At 34.4% G+C, this 20,278-nt stretch overlaps 1 non-coding gene across 1 annotated transcript; it reads right to left on the bottom strand.

Annotated features, from left to right (window-relative positions):
- Window positions 1-391: 391 nt before the first annotated feature.
- Window positions 392-462, bottom strand: TRNAN-GUU (transfer RNA asparagine (anticodon GUU)). The gene has a single exon. It is a non-coding gene; the product is annotated as a tRNA-Asn (tRNA).
- Between the last annotated feature and the right edge of the window lie 19,816 nt (window positions 463-20,278).

Consider the following 20,278-nt stretch of genomic DNA (forward strand, 5'->3'; position numbering starts at 1 on the left):
AAACTAGCACAACTTGTTAAACTCATTTCCTCTCTTTTCATTTTGACATAACCATTTATGAAAGGAAGATAATAAGTCCCTCCTTGCCATTTTTTGGAGGAGTTTTATTTTTCCAGTTACAATGAAAAAGATTAGAGGAAATTTTCTCTTATTTATTTTTGTTGTCCATAAATTAGCATACCTCAACTGTTTTATTTGTTGTAATACCATTTCCAATTTTAGAATATAAAAATGTTTATTTCCCCAAGATTTCTTATATATTGCCCTAAACTTGCAAGAAGATTTTTTTTATATGCAATATGGTAGGGTCACATTTCATTATTTTTTCATGTGAGCATCCTGTTATTGCAGCACCATTTTGTTGAACTTTGTTGTTTGTTTTTTTTGAAAGTGCATGGACCAGGAATTGAACCTGGGCCTCCCACATAACAGGCAAAAATTCTACCACTGAACTACCCTTGCACCCCCAGTCAAGAAGATTTTGAGTAGTGTGATTTTCTGTAGATCATAAGAAAAAAACAACAGTAAAAATGTAACACTGTAACTGGGATTATATATTCTAATACCCTTCTTGATACTTTGACTCCATCTCTACCCTGTTAAGAATGAACTACTGTGTATTGCCTAAGAGCATCTTATAGGACAATAGGAGTACTTATTGAGTTTCTGTTGTGGGTTTGCTCTCTGCTAAATGCTAGAGACTTAAAAAATTGACTAAAGTATAGTCTCTATATTTAAAATTTTTATGGTAGCAGTTTAAAATTCTAATTGTGTATCATATTTGGTTGTAGAATTTTTAAAAATATATAGATGTTCATATGCCACCTGGGCCTACTCAGTTAGTGCAGAGAGAGAGAAACGTCATGTGGGCATTAGGAGAAAAAAGGGGAAGGGAGGGAGGAAAGAAGGAAGAGAGAGGGAGGGAGGGAGGGAGGAAGGAAGGAAGGGAAGAAGGAGGGAGGAAGGAATTAAGAAAGGAAGGAAGGAAGGAAGGAAGGAAGGAAGGAAGGAAGGAAGGAAGGAAGGAAGGAAGGAAGGAAGGAAGGAAGGAAGGAAGGAAGGAAGGAAGGAAATTGGTCTAATCTTGTATAACCATTGAGGGAAACCTTAGGTTTAAAGAATGGTTGTGGAAACTGGTGTGTACATAGAAAATGTCAAAATGATTAATTCTGTGCTAGGATAAAACTGCATCTAATGTATTATTGGAACAGAGGAAGTAACCTGTTGTTTGCATTCTAGTGAAGACTGGTGGGAATTGCATGAAGTTGGGAACTATGTAATAGGTATAGAAGTTCTTGCTTTTGTTTGCCAGTATGTTTTCTCTCCTCTCCTTCAGGTTATAGATCTCAGTTTCTGGGCTAAAGACATGGGCCAGTCAATCTATCTCACTCTCCCTGGCCATGTGGTTCATCCACTGGTAGTAGAAATGGAGAAAAATGTGAGCTATTGACATAAAATGAGTTAACTTGCTCTTCTCTATTCTGGGAATTTAAATCTTGAGCAGGCATATGAAAACAAATAGTGGTTTATATTGGTACTGACTCATTTGATGCCATCTTTCTAGAGGGAATAGACATCTTCTGTGAGATTTGTATTAATTAATCCAGAACTCTAACTCTAGATTCTGTTTTTGCTTAAATTAATCAGATTGTATTCTGTTTGCTTGCAAACAAAGAACCTTATATAATACATATTATAAGTAATTTGATATTAAAGGAAGATCAAGTTTGAAAGCTTAAAGCTGAAGCTAGATAGTAGTGAGACTAGCTATGGATGGTCTAATTTTCCATTTTCTGGTACCTGTTCTCTGTTTTATAGCTTAAAGAATTTTAAGAAGATTACTAAATCTTTGTCAACTTTGTGTTTAGATGTGTGTATGAAGCACTGTTGGTCTCAAAGAAGATGATGAATAAGTTTATAATCCCTTCCAGGTTACTGACTGTACCAGTTTGAATCTGTTGCAGACCCCAGAAAAACCATGTCCTTTAATCCTCATTCCAAATTGCTCTCTGGGAGCTTTTTTATTTTTCCCATGAAGATGTGACCCACCCAATTGTAGGTGGTAACTTTTGATCAGATGGTTTCCATGAAGATTGTCTCCGCCCATTCAAGATGGGTTGCTTACTGGAGTCATTTTTCCAAAATGGAGGGAATCATTTTGGAAAAAGCCTTAGAGCCACCAGGGCTACCAGGACCAACAGATACAACAGAATGGACAGAGTCCCAGGGAAGCCATTGAAGAGAATGCTAGCAGATCTCGCCATGTACCTTTCCAGCTAACAGAGACACCCTGAATGCCATCAACCTTCTTGAACCAAGGTACCTTTTCCTGGATGCCTTAGAGTGGACATTTTTATCACCTTGCTTTAATTTTGGACATTTTCATGGCCTTAGAACTGTAAACTTGCAACTTAATAAATTCCCCTAATTAAAAGCCATTCTGTTTCTGAAATATAGCATTTTGGCACCTTACTACCTAGAACACTGACACTGACCTGACAACATGGTATGAGAAATTCTTAACATTTCCCACATAGTTTAATGGCTCTTTAACGACAATGCATTTGAAAAACAAACAAAAAAGACTGGATCATAAACTTGTAGAAGAATTTATTGGAGTCATAGCTAAAGACTTTGTGGGCTATCACATGGATATCTCTCATCTAATACAAAAATGGACATTTTGCAAGACTTTTAAAATGTAAAAGACAGATTCTTCTCCTCTTGCAGCATTTCAGTTTCTCCACACCACCATGAGTATTAAGGCCACAGCCCGAGACAACCAACCATCTGTTTTCCATCTTAGTGTTTATTATCCTAAAGAGTAATTGGCTGTTTAATATTCTCCACCAGAAGACTAAAAACATTATGAGAGCAGAAACCATACGTAGTCTGCTCAACATTTTATCCCAGGTAACTAGCTCAGTGCCTAGCACACAGCATATGCTGCAGACTCAGTAAATGAGAATCTCAGGGGGTGGCATCTAGGGCTTTGGTAATTTCTGAAAGCTGTACAGTTAGTCACAATACACAGTTGGACTCAAGAACCACTGAGGTATACCTATTTCTCTCATTGCAATACCTCCAACCTCTCTTTCTTTCCCACATACCACCCAAACCCTAAGCCAGGGAATAAAAGTTACCCTGATTGAAACTAGACTCAAAAAATGTCAAGAGTAATTGAGAGGGAGGTAATACAGATAAAAAAAAAAAAAACAGGTTTAGAGGGAATCTTGTTTGGATCAGTATTAGAACAAGATTTAGATTGCTATATGTTTAATGGATACGTTTGCTATATGAATTTGCATTTCACGAAAGAGATAGGCCAAGGCTACTGATATAGGTTTAGATGGAAAAATGTCCATAGGATTTTATTCCATTCATATAATTAATAGTTGTCTTGAGAGTTATTTCATTTTGAGGAGGGGGAAAAGAAACCTAACTGTAGGAAGGAAATCAGCCATTGTAAACTAAAGTTTTATGAACGTTGAATAAAATATAATGTATAGTAGTTAAAAGTACATCAGGTTAAAGGAAGAATATTCAACCTACTTACCTGTCTATCCATCCTTCTGATCAACTATATCTTTTTAAGAGGAGAAATTTGAGCTTGAAGGATAATGCTATGCAATGAAAGAATCTGAAGACAGAGGAGGTGGAAGGAATGTATGGTATAAGATATTCTTGAAGGTGGTGAAACAGACAGGGTCAGGAATGCAGCTGGATGAAGAGTTCCCCTATTTTGTAAGATTGTAATAATTATGGCAGAATAGGTAAAACTGACTTAGAAGGAGATGGTTTCCATCAACTATGTATGTAGGTATCTATGTTCTCTCTGCATCTCTCTGTCTATATATCTCCCTATCAATTTTATCTCTATAATCCTGCCATCTAATTTATGTTCTTTTTTGGTTTAATGGTTCTCTGCAACACACTTCACTCTAGGAATTTTCTGTTTTCACCCACTCATGTATAAGACCTACCTCTTCAAACCTTTTCCAGATTTGGGCATGTGGCTAAGTATTTGGTTTTCAAAGTTCTCAGTAAATAAAGTCAAGTAAATCCTAGCAAATGAAAGGAGTCCTTACGTCAACAGAACTGGAATTAGTAGGTGCTAATTGTCAAAGGTGATTCTTTACCATCTGAATAAAACATAAGAGATTTGAGTGGATGCTATAAACAAGCTCAGAATAAATACAGCATTTACCAGAATGCAATTTGAAGTTTGTCAGATTTCATAATTTCTTATTCCTGGAATTGATTTTCAGTGAATTAGAGAAACATACTGGAAGTCTCATGTTTAGCTGTCTTTCTTTTTTCCCTTTGTGGTAAATTATTTTATTTCATTCACTAAAAATTCCCTTATCACTTAAATTATGGTTCCACAGGGCAACTTTGGTTGTTAAAAAGTCATCCTTGATTTTTTTCCTGATATGATTCATGTCTGAATTTTCCTATATATTTTTTTTGTTTTTTATTATTTTGATTTATTTTTTTATTATTATTATTTTTAATAAACCAGGTTTTATCCTAAAGCTGATTTGTTGTTGTTGTTGTTTTGTTTTGTTTTGTTTTGCATGGGCAGGTACTGGGAAACAAACCCAGAGCTCTAGCATGGCAGGTGAGAACTCTGCCTGCTGAGCCGTTGTGGCTCTCAATTTTCCAATATTTAAGTATAAACATGTAAATTTTGTATATAGTGAATAAGTGAGAAAGTAAGATTAGTTGAAGTTGTAGAAAAATTTTATGTCAGAAGTTTAAAAGATGCTGGAATAACGGGATAGTCATATGGAAAAAAGAATGAAATGTGACCCCTACCATACAGTATACCAAAAAAAAGTTTAAAAGGATAATTAATAGGGATGTTTCCCCAAATAATTTATCTTCACATTCTTTGATTGTGATTATTGACCAATCTGTCTTCATTATTGTTAATAAATAATGGAGGGGGGTATGTCCTCACATTTTAAAAATAAAGATTTCCCAATATTTGAAGTTGTTTCATCTTTTGCAAAATTATATTCTGCCTCTTTCTAATTGTGCTATGTGGTGGATATTTATTGTAATAAAAATTTAAATTAATTTTGTTTGCATTTCATGACATTGGGCATTTCTTAGTGACATACTGGTACAATATAGAATGGAGTTGGGGAATCACTGGCTTAGAAAGGAGGAGAGATGATAATTCTGTGAAATTATCACAGAATAATTCTAATTTGATTTTTGTTCAAAAATCTTAAATGGAAAAGATGGACTCAAGTGTAAAACTTGGTGAAGATAACATTTTGCCTTTTCAACCTCATCCTTGGTCTCTATGACAATTAACTTCATTAACTACTGCTTTTAGCTTTAGCCTTATGCATATCAGCATTTTTTGAATATCAATCTTATGCCATTTATTAGAGACATAAAGGTATTGAAACAGAAGGATTAATGAATGAATTCATTTATTTAAACAAGGGGATTCTATACAGTAGTTAAACTAAAATTAGATTTACAGAATTAAGAAGTAAATCTAAAACAGATTTATAAAAACATGTTGCGAAAGAATAGAAATAATAAGCTACCGCTTCCATGAAAATTAAACATGCAAATTGATAGTATGTATTGTTTGTGGGTCATACATATGCAAAACTGCATGGAAGTAGAGGAGTAGAAATGAAGTGAGAAAGGGAAAGAGAAGTTCAATCACAAAATACCCAGTATTTGTGGAAGCAATTTTGACAGTATCTCGAAGGCAATGGAAAGCCATTGAGGGGTTTTAAGTGTTTGAGGAGAGGTGTAGGGACATGCCTGGCGAGTATTTTAGAAAGAAGAGATTGGACAGGGTGAAGATAGCAGGAGGCTGTGCTAATAATCCAAGTGAGAGACAGATGTGACCTGAACTAGGATTGTCATAGTGAGAAGGAGAAAAGTGAAATTTGAAAGACATAGAAACCTGAGACAAAGGACTTGATGGATTAGATTTGTTGGATGAGAGAGGAGTAAAGAATCAAGAATGATTCCAGCCACCCATGAGGTGCTCAATCCTTTTAGCTCTAACAAACAACTTACAAGAAATCTAGAAGACAGATGAATGTATTACATTAAACCACAGAGAAGCAATAGGTAAAATGCAGACTGTAGGACGTCCTAATATAGCAAACCACCCAGGCTCATCAATAAATAATGGACAAGAATGGGGGAAAAAAGACAAGGATGGTGGGAGGAGCCTATAGATCAGTGGTTCTCAACTGCAGGAAATTTTGCACCCCTGCAGGACATTTGGTAATTTCTGGAGACATTTGTGGCTATCCCAAATGGGGATGTGCTACCGGCATCTAGTGGGTAGAAGCCAAGGTTGCTTCTGATCATCTACCATGCATAAAACTGCCCTCTACCATAAAGACTTCTCAGGCCCAAAGCACCAGTTGTGCTGAGGTTGATAAATCCTGCTATGGAATGCAAGACACTTGAAAGGCATATCAACCAGCCACAGTTGTGGACCTTATTTAGACTGTGATATTAAAAAGTATAAAGAATCATAATATTTACGAAACATTAAACATTGGATATTTGATAATATGAAAAAAGAATTCTTATATTTTAGATGTGTTAAGGTATTATAAGTAGTTTTTAAAGTCCTTTTCCTTTAGAAATATATCTATCTTAAAATACTTAAGGATGAAGCATGATTGGTGTTTTTTTTTTTTTAGGACTTGGTGAAAGTACAAAGGAGTTCATTATAATAGTCTATTCAGTTCATATATGTTTAAAATTATGCATGACTAAAAAAATGACTCCATCTTTCTGGATAGCATGATTTGATATGATTCCCTACAAAAAACTAACATCATAAATCATTAAATATTTTTCTTTCCTTTTCTTTCCCCCATCTGCATTTTCCTTTACTTTCAATTCTTTTCCTTTTTTCTTTTTTTGACAATTGATACAATGATATAAATAGTACTTTAAAATGCTTTTTTTAAACTTAATATGTATCTGGAACATTCTTTCATATCATTAAATATTTTTTAAAGTATACTTTTAAAATGCTTTATAATATTTCATATTGTGGAAATATCTTCATTTAGTTTTTACTTTATAAATAACAATAAAAATAATTACTTATGTGTATATGAATCTTGTGAGGGTCTCTGATTATTTTCTTAGGATGAATTTTTAATGTGGAATTTCCAAATGTATATCAGATTATTAGTATGAGCTTTTGCCAGATTTCTGTCTCTGAAATTCTTATCAGTTTAAATGCTCAAACCATTGTGCTAAAGAGATCATTTTGTTGTATTGCAATCTGTAGATGCTTAATTTTATACACAGTTTTTGGATTAAATAGATATAAGATTGTATTTTAATTTGAAATTTTTGATGCTTAGTAAGGTTAATATATTTCATATATGTATTAATTATATAGTTTTTTCATTTATGTAGTAACCTTGTTTTTCCCAAACCAACTATTAGATATTTGTCTTTTTCATATTAATTTAAAAGATATTTTAATATATTAAAATATTTGCCATCTGACATAATATTGCAAATACTCCATTCAGTTTGCTTCTTGCCTTTTAGTTCTGTAAGTGGTCTCTTTGGCATGTAACAGTAATTACTTTTTACACACTAAAATCTGTTAATATTTTTCTTCTTTAATGTGTTCTATTTTTGCATAAAAATCTTTTACTGTTCTGATATTACCTACCTACCTTTGTTATTTTAAAATAGTTACATTGCTTTATTTAAATAACTGTTATTATTTCTTCTAAATAGCTATCTTTGCACCAATTATTAAATGATTCATTAATTTTTGATGCCCAATATTATCATACGATACAATATACTATATACTAGAGACTGTTTCTGTGCATGTCATTCAATTTGCCTGTCAAATTTTGTATTCTATCTTAGCAATGTGATTTAATTATTATAATTATTTATGAACTACCACATTTTAATTTATTATATACTGAAATGTGTTTTATACTTAGATATTTTAGACTATTTTAACGTCATAAAATTTTTTCTAGACTTCTTTTACCCATTCCTGTTTGGGTGATTACTAGAATCAATTATTGAAGTTTTAAAATTTTTCTATTAGGTCCTTCAGATTTTGCCTCAAGAAATCTGGAAATATTTGACATCTTTAAAATATTTTATTTTCTCTATTAGGAATAGTTAATGTTTCCAGTTCTTCGGATTTCCTTAAGATTTCTCAGTAAAATTTGTAGTTCTATCTTCGTAGAAGTTGTACATTTCTTGTTAAGTTTGTAACTGAGGATTTTTTATTTTGTTTCCATTGGTGGATGAAAGCTTTAAAATTTTCTGACTGGCTATAATGCTATATGAGAAAGATATTGAATTTTACATCATATTTTCCTTCTGGTTATTAGCATTCACTGTTTTGATTTGATAGCAAATTAATTTTTAATTTTTTATAAAGATGCTTGGATCTTCTAAGAAACCCAATAATTAACATTTAAAAATAATTTGCAGTCATCTTTCTTATACTTAGGGAACTATTATTTTAGCTATATTATCACTGAATTTCCAAAATCCAAATATAGATTCCCCTCTTGCTCCTTTTTTAAACCCTAATTCTTTTGTATAACTGTTAAGAGGAAGTTGAAATTAAATAAGTAAAATTACATCAAATACTATCTCCCCAAAAAGCAAAAATCAAACAAACCAAAAGTTGAGTCATCAAGTTCAGAGTCATCTAACATCCATATTTTTTCACCTAACTTTTTTCCATCACAACCTGATGGTGATCTAATAACCACAATGAGAAAGATTGAAACTCAAGAATGGAAGCCAGAAATACTATTTTGGACAGTATTAAAAATTTCTTGCTTGGAGTCTTTATAAAAGAAAATGAGTGACTTGGTAGGAGCAGAGATGTGTTTAGGGAAGTAAACTGTACATTCGTGTGGTGGAGAAAAGCTGTACAGATAAAGACATCAAGAAGCCACCTGGAAACCAGGTATGCTCAGATAATTAGTATCAGGATGGTCAAAATCTACAAAAATTCCTAGATCTCACTTTGCTTTAAGGAATACACATTCCATGTTGCCTCTGGTATGTTTATTTAGTTTAGTATTTTCTCACCTTAAGTTTTTGAATGTGTGCACACAAATCATAAGTTTTTTTCTAAAAGTTTGTGTCCTTTAACAACTTGAAAACTGGTAAAAAGCAATGAACAAATGAGAACACTTTTCACAGTGTGGAAAGTGAATAGTTTTCACTTTCAAAAGCAATCAGTGTTATAAACTGATGTATGCCAAACCATTGATAAATGAATGTTGAATGAACATGCCTTTTAATTTTGTAAATAACTAGTTTTCAAATGCCATTAATGTTTTTACAAGATTTAGGTCATATGCTTAAATAATGATCAGAATGGTGAAATAAGTAGGAGCAGAAAATTTTCTAAGTTTCCAGTTGAATTATTGCAATAGACATGTTTGAAGAGAATCAAATCTTTATAATATCTTGTTCAGTTACAGTCCTAATCAAGTCCGCAAATCATGCCTTTCCATGCTGTAAGATAAATGATTAAGGGTCCATTTTGTTGTTAATTCCCATTAGCACTGATGAGAGCCAAGCACATGTATCAGAGGCAGAATAGACTCTTTAAGGACGATGAAACATTAAATATATTAAAGGGGAAGGATATTTAAAATGTCAAGACTTTGATAGCACCTTTTTTAAAGATCCTCATTATAAGCAGAATACTGAAAGGTGTCAGCGATTCAATCAATAGGAGACATCCCTTTTCTGTATACCAGCTCTCATCAATTACTCCTGAATGATACGGGGGAAAGCTCTTCTGAAAATACCGTCATTTGGTTGCACCAAAAATCTTCTAAAGATAACAACTACTTGTCGTCATTGAAGATTTTATAGCGCTTTTAGGAAAAGAAATGAACATTAGGAACCAAATTGCTCCATCCAACTTGTGCCTGATTCTGCCTCAGCTCTGTTTGTAATTGTTTTTATTGAAAAATTTGCTCTTCCTCCCTCCTGTTTTTTTTTTTTTAACATGGGCGGGCACCGGGAATAGAACCCGGGTCCTCAGGCATGGCAGGCAAGCATTGTTACCTGCTGAGCACTGTGGCCCACTGTTTTTTTTTGTTTTTTTTTAATAAACATTTTAGAGGGTGTATTTATAATAGCAGGGTAAAAGCTGTTTTCTTTGTAGGTTTCTGTATACTAGGAATTCTTTATTTGGGTGCTGTAGCTCCCAGTTATCTAATAATTCTATAAGTAAATTCTAAAAACATGCAACTGTGATGATATCTGTTCATATCCCACTGCTTCTTTTTTCTTGCGAAACACGGTGATGCATAGCTGTCAAATCAAGAGGCTGAAGAGGTCACAACCATTTCCCTTTACATTTTACTTTTAAAAAGATTAACTTTGAAAGTCTCATTATGTGCCATGGTCAATTCTACCCTTTGCTTTAAAACTTCTCTTGCAGTAACATACAGAAAGATGTTTTTGTCAAGACTGGTTAGGAATGGCACTAATAGCAAATAAAACCTAAATTAAAGAAGAGAAAAAATAAAATTTTAATCATACAAAATCTAACACTTATGTTAAGAAACAAAATACTGTCATTTTACGCAGAGTGAATTTAAGGCTGTGAAACTTTGAGTGATATGATAATCATGTTCCCCCTTTCAATTGTACTAGGGGATTGAAATTTATATACTCAATAACTAGAAAAGAATCATAAAGGATCAGACTGGAGGAATCTGTCTCACTCCATTTTTTGCTGTCAGTCCCACAGTGATTTTAATATTTTCTCCATGTCTTTGCTGATTTCTTGTGCAGCAAATGCAGGCTGTTTGGAAATGAATGCTATGAACTGCATGTTTCTTAGCATATACACACATTTCCCAGGTACTACAATGAAATCCTTAACAACAAGAAATGAAAATATAGAATGCCTAAGTCTCCTGTCAGTTTTAAACCATTCTAAACAAACTTATTGTAAGTCTTACATTTCAACTATTTTTATCACTTAAGCTTTATTATCTTTCTGACACATGGAGGAAAAGAGAATCTTTCACACACAAAACTAACATCACGTTTGCTTCAGTTGTGGTTTTCAAATGTTTTGGGCAAAACACCAGAGACACTGATGGATTTTAGGAATTTAATTCATGTTAAACTGGACCAGTGATTTATAAAGCATGCTTGAGTTTTTCATCTAGGAGTGGCCAGAAATGTTGTTAATTTATTGAATTCTTTGCAGAAAGTGATGCATGTATTAAGTGAAACGGTAAAGTAGCTACAATGACTCATATAAATATATTCAGTATCTTATGAAAAAAAGCATAAAAGATAAACAAGAAAAACTGGTCTTTTCTTGGATCGAATCAGAAATGTGATAAATGTCTCTTCTTTTTTTTTTTTTTTTTTTTTTTAATATATGGGCAGGCACCGGGAATCAAACCGGGGTCCTCTGGCATGACAGGCAAGCGTTCTTGCCTGCTGAGCCACCATGGCCCGCCCTGTCTCTTCTTATTAAATGATTACAGGGTAATTGAAAGAGTAACCTGGCTGTCAGTTGCTCTAGCCATGTAAACCTTTTCTGCAGTTGTATTAAATTACTGTAGCCATCTCTTTCTCTTGTCTTTAATACAATGAAATATAGCCATGCACATTATTATGGAATTTCTCTTCTTAAAAATATAATTTCAAAATAAACTTTTATAAACATTTCAGTTAAAGAGTTACCCATTTACAGTCAGTTACTTTATCAATAAATGCCAATTTGGGGTATTTATATGACACTCAAATATTTGGTTTTACTTTTGGTGAATATTTCAGATTATCTAGTAAAATACATAACACATCCTTTATTAGTTGTAAAATGACAATGTGTAGATTAGATTATACACCATATGCATTTATTTTGTGAAATGCAAATATCTTCTTCTTCTGATGAATTAAAAACATATGTAAAATTGTAGCAGCTTTTAAAAATGATACTATGTCTTTTTTGAGGTAGTGGTTTCACTCATTTTTTTCCCTAGCCACCATTCTTCTAGTTGTCTGTCATAAAGCTAGAGAATTATTCTCAGCTTAAGCGAAACTGAGAGCATCTGATTTATGGAAAGCCAATCAGACATCTTTTCTCTGGGTAACTTTCTTCCATCATGCCCCTTCACTGAATAATGTTACCCACATATGAAATTCAAGTCATTTACCACTGGCAGTCGCACAATACATTATTTTTAGGCACACATTGAAGTACCTACATTATTTCATTGGTCTTGTAAAGCTTGCTAAGTATTTGACTTGAATTTGCTTCCAATTTCTGCTAATCAATTTTTCATGGAATAAAACCAGTTTAGATGTTGAAAATCTCAGTTCTAAACAACAATTACTATTATAGTCTTAATAACTGACAAGTATTCCAAACTGTGGAAAACTTGTTATATACCCATTAATATTTTGTGCAAAATTTCATTATGTAAACCATTCATACATATGTTACAGAGTGAGAGGTTTCTCCCCCTGCTTATGAAACTAATAAAACTATCAGAATACTTGTAAAATGTGACAATTGCAGGAATATGGCCGAGTTAAAAATATCAGTGCCACAAATAATTTAAAATAGAGTTTTCTACAAATGAAGTATGAGCAGGAAAAACACATTAGCAAAATCTGAAATGGCAAAGATATTCTTGGTGTTTTAACAAAAGAAACTCTATCTTTCAAAATTCCCTTATATATTAAACTACTGATCAACTCCTTTATTAAATAATCAGCACTTACTAAGACCAGCTCTCTCTGATTCTGGATGATGAATGGAAAAGACAACAATCATGAAACAAATGGGTCATGATCAAACTCAGTTAATCTAGGGTGACTACCAATATTTGTGCCTGTTGCGCACTGCCCTACTCTAGGGGGCGCCATTCACTTGCTGCTTTTGCCTATGGCAACTCCTTTTCCACCTTTGGCTTTGCAAGTTCCTCAACTTGCATAGCCTGAGCCTGTGGCCCTGTATGCTATTATTTCTTAAGATTGCCCAAGAAATCTGTTTTTGTTTTTTGTTTTTAATGGACTGGATACTTATCCCCCTTTCAGAATTAAGGGGCTTAATCCCTGTTTATTAAAAATAAACTTTTCAATTATATGGTGATAATTTAAAAATTCTTTTTGAAACCCTGAAAGATCTGATTCCTAGGCAGTGTGGTTGCAGTAATAAAGGGTGCAGTAGGGTTTTAAAATAGCCCTGACTTTCAATAGTTGAGTGTGAACATTTTTTGGGGGGGGGGGGGTGTATTGTCCAGGAATCGAACCTGCGTCTCCCAAACGAAAGGCGAGCATTGTACCACTGAACTGCCCGTGCATTCATGTGTACACTTACACTACTTCTCATTTGACTACTCTTCTTTTACATGGGAAAATATACCTTAAAAATTGTGTTAACATGAAGGAAAAAAATCTGTGCTGCTCAAAATCTTCATCAAAAGATGCCAATACAGTTAGAGGGAAATAGAGTGAAATCTTAAAAAAAAATATGGTTGAGGGAAAACTCTAGAGGTTATCGCTCTGATTCATCCTTTTGGTTTCCGGCAAACTTTACCTGAACTATTGTAGGCAGATGTGTATCTGGGTGCTTTTTAAAGATCTTGGTAGAAGTAATTCCATAATCTCTTAATATCCTTCTTTATATCTAATCTATTTGTCTATTTAATTTAGTTTATCTTCAGCAGACAAGGATAACATTACCCTTTGCAATATATTTCATCATAATCTTGATAATTGAGGTGTTGTTTATATATGAGAGAAAAGATGACAACCTCCCTTGACAATAAAGAAATTGATATTATGATTTCAAATATAAATTTTAACAATAATTGTCAATATAAGAGAAACATAAAATTGTGAATTTTAGGACCAACTATAGCCAAAGATGAAATTCATTTATTTTTAGTGATAAGGTAATGCCACCTTTGGAAAGATATCTAACCTTTTTCCATAATAACAAAAATTCTACTTCCAAACATGGATAAAATCTTTAAACAATAGTTTTTGTAATTACAGTAACTACTTCTGAGATATTGGTAGAATTCTGGTTTTCAGTGTCTTCACATTTAGTTTTCAGGACTGTTTGTGCTGCAGTTCAGTAACACATTTATAACTCTATGTAACATTATCACCTTTTAAATTAGTATTTGTAATAAAGATAAGTGAATGATAGTTCATTTTCAAAAAGTTTGAAATAGAAAAATGTTACATTCTTGCCTTTCCCAAACTTTCCTATAATTTTAACAAAGGCATGCTACTCTAATATTTCAGAGATATGATTATAAAATGGACATTAATATTATGATAAATTGTAAGAAAATGCATAAAGTTTCTTTATAAGTAGATGAATTAATAGACTATATACTCTTTTCAATTATAATAGATGTCTTTTGAAATTGCTCATGTCCCATTTCTTTAGAGTTTAGGTACACTAGTCAGCCGGGTGAAGAAAATGAATGAAATGGGATGAATGACACACACAAAATACATAATCCAAACTTATTTGTATTGTACAATATTATATAAGTATATAATATGATTCTATTTTGCTTTTAGATGGAATGGAAACTGGAGACATACACTAAACATTAGACATGCAAAATGATTCCATTTCCTTTTATAATTACTGAATCCTTTGGGTTGACTCCAAAAGCATTTCACCCTTTTTTCTATTCCAATGTCAACTTTGGGTTTGTGTATTTTGAAGTAAATCATCTTTTAATTCTAGGTGATGCTTAGTTTTCCCTATTTCATAATTGAAGGTATATCTTCTCACATATATTGCTACTTTCAATCAATTATAGAGTCTTTGAAGAGGTGTTTTTGCGCTTTGTAGAATTCTGGTCTTCAGTATCAACATTTTTAGTTTTTTTGAATGGTGATTTACCAGTAACCCCTTTTTAACTTCAGGAATCGTATCCCAGTTATGGATTAACCGTATTAACCGATAAAAGTGAACTGAACAATATCGGTAAGTTTCATAAATTTAGAATTCAATAAATTTGTGTTTTAAGAATTTAGTACTTAAACCTAGATTTGGGGGAATATATTTCAGATCATTCTTTTTCGTTTGTAGAACATTCTCAGCACAGAAAAATGAGCCAAATGCTCTGTGCTCTCTGAATTTCTGAGAGATACAATTTGTCTAAGAATAAGTGCCTTAAATCATGCATTTTTAATTACTTGAAAAAATTATTGCAGTGAAATTTAAACAAATTTGATGGTTAAGATATCTACTAGTAAAAGCCAAGTTTTTGATTGGGCTTTCACCAGTGACAGGAGGAAATTTTCACTTGAATCTCAAGAATCTTAAATCTTATATGTGTTTAAGTATGCATCTATGTGTGTATACATATATATATGTATATATATATCCGTACCATGCCCTATCAAAGCTGCCAGCCTTGGTGTAGTGTGGCCGACTAATATCCGGGCCTCCATTTCGTTAAGCAAAGCATCAGAATATCAGTGGTTCAAGCCATGGGGGCTTACCTTGGGCAAGATCTGCCTTACCATGTTCATGATGTGTTTCATTGTTAACACTTTTAGCTCAAAGAGGTAGCTAATGAATGACAAAGTAACACGTGAATTTTCTGTCCTAGCAAAACATTGCTGGCATGAATTTTAGTTTCCTACTACTGAAGGAATAATATCCTTATTCAGGTTCACCAAATAAATTAGTGCACTCAAATCTTCAGGAATTTTCTCACAAAATAAATCACATTGTTAAGTTGTATCTGTCATGACACTACACTTCAAAGTACTTTGGTCCCATCAAAATTCTCTTCTATAGCATGAATAATATGCCAAATAGGTACACTTATTTATACTAGAACTTTCAACAACTATGATGGAAAGTTCAAGAATACTTTACACTTGACACATAACATGTGCTGTAAGTTGTCAAGTCTATCTTCTACAGTCTGAACTGTATTTCTAATTAGATTTATGTGTCAGACTGAATTATGTACCCAATTTACATGTTCTTAATCTTGATCTATATTTCTGTAAGTGTGAATCCATTTTTGATGGGTTGGAGCTATGTACTCCCTGAAAAACATGTTCTTAAAGTTAATCCATTCATGTGGGTGTGAACTCTTGTAAATAGGATATTTTTGTGAGGATGCTTCAGTTAAAGCATGGCCTAGCTGAATCAGAGTGGGTCCTAATCCCTATTACCTGAAGGCCTTGTAGGGATGGTCACACACAAAGAGAAAGCTACAGCAACAGCCAGAAGCTGAAAGTCACTAGAACCCAGAAGAGAAAGGAGATGCCAAGAAAGGCTGCCATATGCATTGCTTTGTGATAGAAAAGCCAAGGACGAAGGATTGCTGGCAGCCAGCCCAGAACACAACAGACTTCTGGGAGAAAGCATCACCTTGATGATGCCTTGATTTTGGACTTCTCTTAGCCTCAAAACCATGAGCCAATAAATTCCCACTGTTTAAGCCAACTCACTGCCTAAGATTTGCTTTGGCAGCTAAGAAACTAAAACAATTTTTGGTACTGAGAGAAGGGTACTGCTATTGCAAATACCAAAAAATGTGGAAATGGCTATGGAATTGGATAATGGATAGAGATTGTAAGAATTGTGAGATGCTTGATAGAAAAATCCTAGATTGCTTTGAAGAGACTGTTGGTAGAATTATGGACATTGACAGTACTTCCAATGAGGATTTAGAAGGAAATGATGAATATGTTATTGGAAACTGGAGAAAAGGTGATTCTTATTTAAAAGCAGAGAATTTGATAAAATTGAGTTCTGATGGGGGATGGAAAATAGAAATTGAAGGTGATGAACTTGGATGTTGGTTTCTCCTTACAGCTTATTGTAAAATATGAGAGGAAAGGAAGAAGCTAAGGAGTGAACTCTTAAACACAAAGAAACCAGACACTGATGGTTTGGAAAATTCTGAGCCTATCCAAACAGTGTGTTCTGAGACAAGGGCCAGAAGTGGTCGATCAGGGATCACCCTAGGCTTCTGCAAATGAGACCCCAGAGAATAGGGTTAGCTGAACATGGATGCATTCAGTCATTTCAGTGGAAGTCATGATGGCTTGGAACCCTGTCAATTGCATTCAAAGCTGAAAAGGGTTTTGTGAAGTTTGTGTGCATTCAAAGCTGAAAAGGGTTTTGTGAAATTTGTGTAAGAACCACTGCCAGCCTAGATTGAAAGGGACAGAGAAAATGAATTGAAGGAAGAATGACTTCAAGGGCAGAACCATGGAAGCTGAGGTCTGGACTGAAGAGCTCCCCTTGGGTGAAGAGAATGGGCCCACCCATGTGTGTGGAAAGGACAGGGTTATCCGTGCATTTGGAGGGGGCAGGTCATCTGCCCATGGTGCTTAAAAGGGGTGCGCCTTGTCTACTTTTATTCAGGAAGAGTGCTGCCACTCCAATGTTTAGGTCTCTGTGCCAGCTTTCATGTGGAAACTGGCTGCCATCCTGACGCTTGGAGAGGATGGGTCCTTTTCTCCAGTGTTCAGGGAGAGCATAGTCCCCACACAAGTGTTTAGACAGTTTGGGGCCACCAATCCATCATGCCTAGAAGATGAAACACCAAAGCCATATCTGACTCTCAGACCTTGAAATCAAATGGGGTTTGCTGTGCTGGGTTTCAGAATTGTTGGGACCTGTTCTAGTTTGCTAGCTGCTGGAATGCAATATACCAGAAACAGAATGGCTTTTAAAAGGGGGGACTTAATAAGTTGCTAGTTTACAGTTCTAAGACCGAGATAATGTCCCAGTTAAAACAATCTATAGAAATGTCCAATCTAAAGCATCCAGGGAAAGATACCTTGGTTCAAGAAGGCCAATGAAGTTTAGGGTTTCTCTCTCAAGCAGAAGGGGACTTGGTGAACACAGTCAGTGTTTCTCTCTCATCTGGAAGGGCACATGGCGATCACAGTGTCATCTGCTAGCTTCTTCTCCTGGCTTCCTGTTTCATGAAGCTCTCTGGGAGGGATTTTCCTTCTTCATCTTCAAAGGTCACTGGATGGTGGACTGCTTCTCGTGGCTATGTCATTCTGCTTTGCTCTCTCTGAATTTCCTTCATTCTCCAAAATGTTTCCTCTTTTAGAGGACTTCAGAAACTAATCAAGACCCACCCAAATGGGTGGAGACATGCCTCTACCTAATCCAGTTTAACAACCACTCATGATTAAATCACATCTCCGGGGAGATGATCTAACTACAGTTTCAAACATACATAGGGATTAGGAGAAACAGCTGCCTTTACAAAATGGGATTAGGTTAAAACATGGCTTTTTTAGGGTACATACATCATTTCAAACCAGCACAGGAACTGTGATCCCCATTTTCCTTCTAATTCTTTGCTTCTAGAATGGGAATGTTTATCCTATGACTGTCCCTTCATTGTATATAGGAAGCAGATAATTGTGTTTTCTGGATTTTGCAGGAGAATTGTGCCCCAGGATAGATTATATCCCCAACCAATTTTGATGAAATTTTGTACTTAGCACTGTTACTGAAATGCTTTAAGGCTTTACAGATGTTATGATGTAATGCATATATTTTTCATGTGGATAGAGCATGCCTTTTTTGGGTCCAGAGGGTGATTTAGAGCCATGTACCCCAGAAAAACATGTTGTTATACTTAATCTATTCCTGTGGTTCTGAACTCAAGATGAGTCCATCCTATTACTGAAGACCTTATAGGAATGGTCACAAAGTGAGAAAAACCCACAGGGAGCAGTGAGAAGTTGAAAGTCAGCAGAACCTGGAAGAGGAAGGAGAAGTCAGAAAGTTTGCCATATGCCCTGGCATGTGACAGAAAAGCCAAGGACTAGATATCGCAGCTACCAGACCAGAACACCAGAGTCTTCTGGAAGAAAGCGTCACTTTGATGATGGCATGATTTTTGACTTCTCTTTGCCTCAAAACCATGAGCCAATAGATTCCTATTCTTTAAACCCACCCATTATATCATATTTATTTGGCAGCTAGGAAACTAAAACACCATTGTAAATAGGATCTCTTGAGGATGTTACTTTTAGTTAAGGTATGGCTCAACTGAGTGAGATTCGGTCTTAATGTGGAGTACTAGTCTTTTATAAGCAGATGGTGTTCAGACTGAGAAAGTCACAGGCAGGATCCTAAACTGAAAGACAACTGAGCAAGAAGAGAAAGGAGTGGATATCACCAGGAATATAAGAAGAGGGACCCCAAAGAATGCTGGCCACTGGTACTAGAAAGTTGCAGACTTTTAGGAGAAAGCATCGCTTTACCGATGTCTTTATTTTGTCCTTTTCTTAGCCTCACTTTGCTGATGTCTTTATTTTGTACTCTTCTTAGCCTCAAAACCGTGAGCTGATAAATTGTTGTTTAAGCTAACACAATTGTGTGGTATTTTTCATAGCAGATTAGGAAGATCAAAGCAAGTTATATTTGCAAATGCTTGCTTCCTTTTTCTATTGGTGACTCATAATTTCTGATATACTCTACAGACATGTATTTATAAACTTACCAGCTATAAAACGCTTTGATGCCCAAGCAATTTTATTCACTTAATACACATTTGCATTTTACTGCAGCATGTTTACTATTTTTTATTTTGCTTTTCAAAATAAACCTTGTTTAAATATCAGCCTTTTTCAGTTGAACTTTTATCGTAAATTTTCCATATATTGGGCAGAATTACAGTTTTATTCACGTCAGTGAATTCAGTGGTATTCTTCCAACATAGACACCAAATATTGGCATATTAAACACATAGGAATATTCATCAGCTCCACAAATAAATATACATTTCCATTTTTTATGAAACATGGGGACCTCTTCTCTTATGTTTTGGTTCTATTAGATAAAATATAGGATGGGCCATGGTGAAAGTATAGGGTGGGCCACGGTGACTCAGTGTCAGAGTTCTCACCTGCCATGTAGAAACCTGGGTTTGATTCCTAATGCCTGCCCAGGCAAAAAATAAAAAATATATATATTTTTGCTATCTATATTAAAGTATATATAAAATAAATATATATTAAATAAAAAAATTACATATTAAATAAAAGTGCCCAAGAATCATGATAAAGAGTAACTGGTACTTATTCTCAATGACAGGGAAATAATAGGGGATGGTGGAGTCTGGGGAATTGAAGAGATTGTGTGCTGTCTAAAGAGGGAGAGCCACAGCCCATTTTAACCCATTGATGCCACTAGGAACCTGGGCACAGTTTATCAAGAGAATCTGATATTTGGTATGTAAGATCTTCTGATTTC

Source organism: Tamandua tetradactyla, chromosome 7, assembly GCF_023851605.1.
Source record: "Tamandua tetradactyla isolate mTamTet1 chromosome 7, mTamTet1.pri, whole genome shotgun sequence".
Classification (NCBI taxonomy): domain Eukaryota; kingdom Metazoa; phylum Chordata; class Mammalia; order Pilosa; family Myrmecophagidae; genus Tamandua; species Tamandua tetradactyla.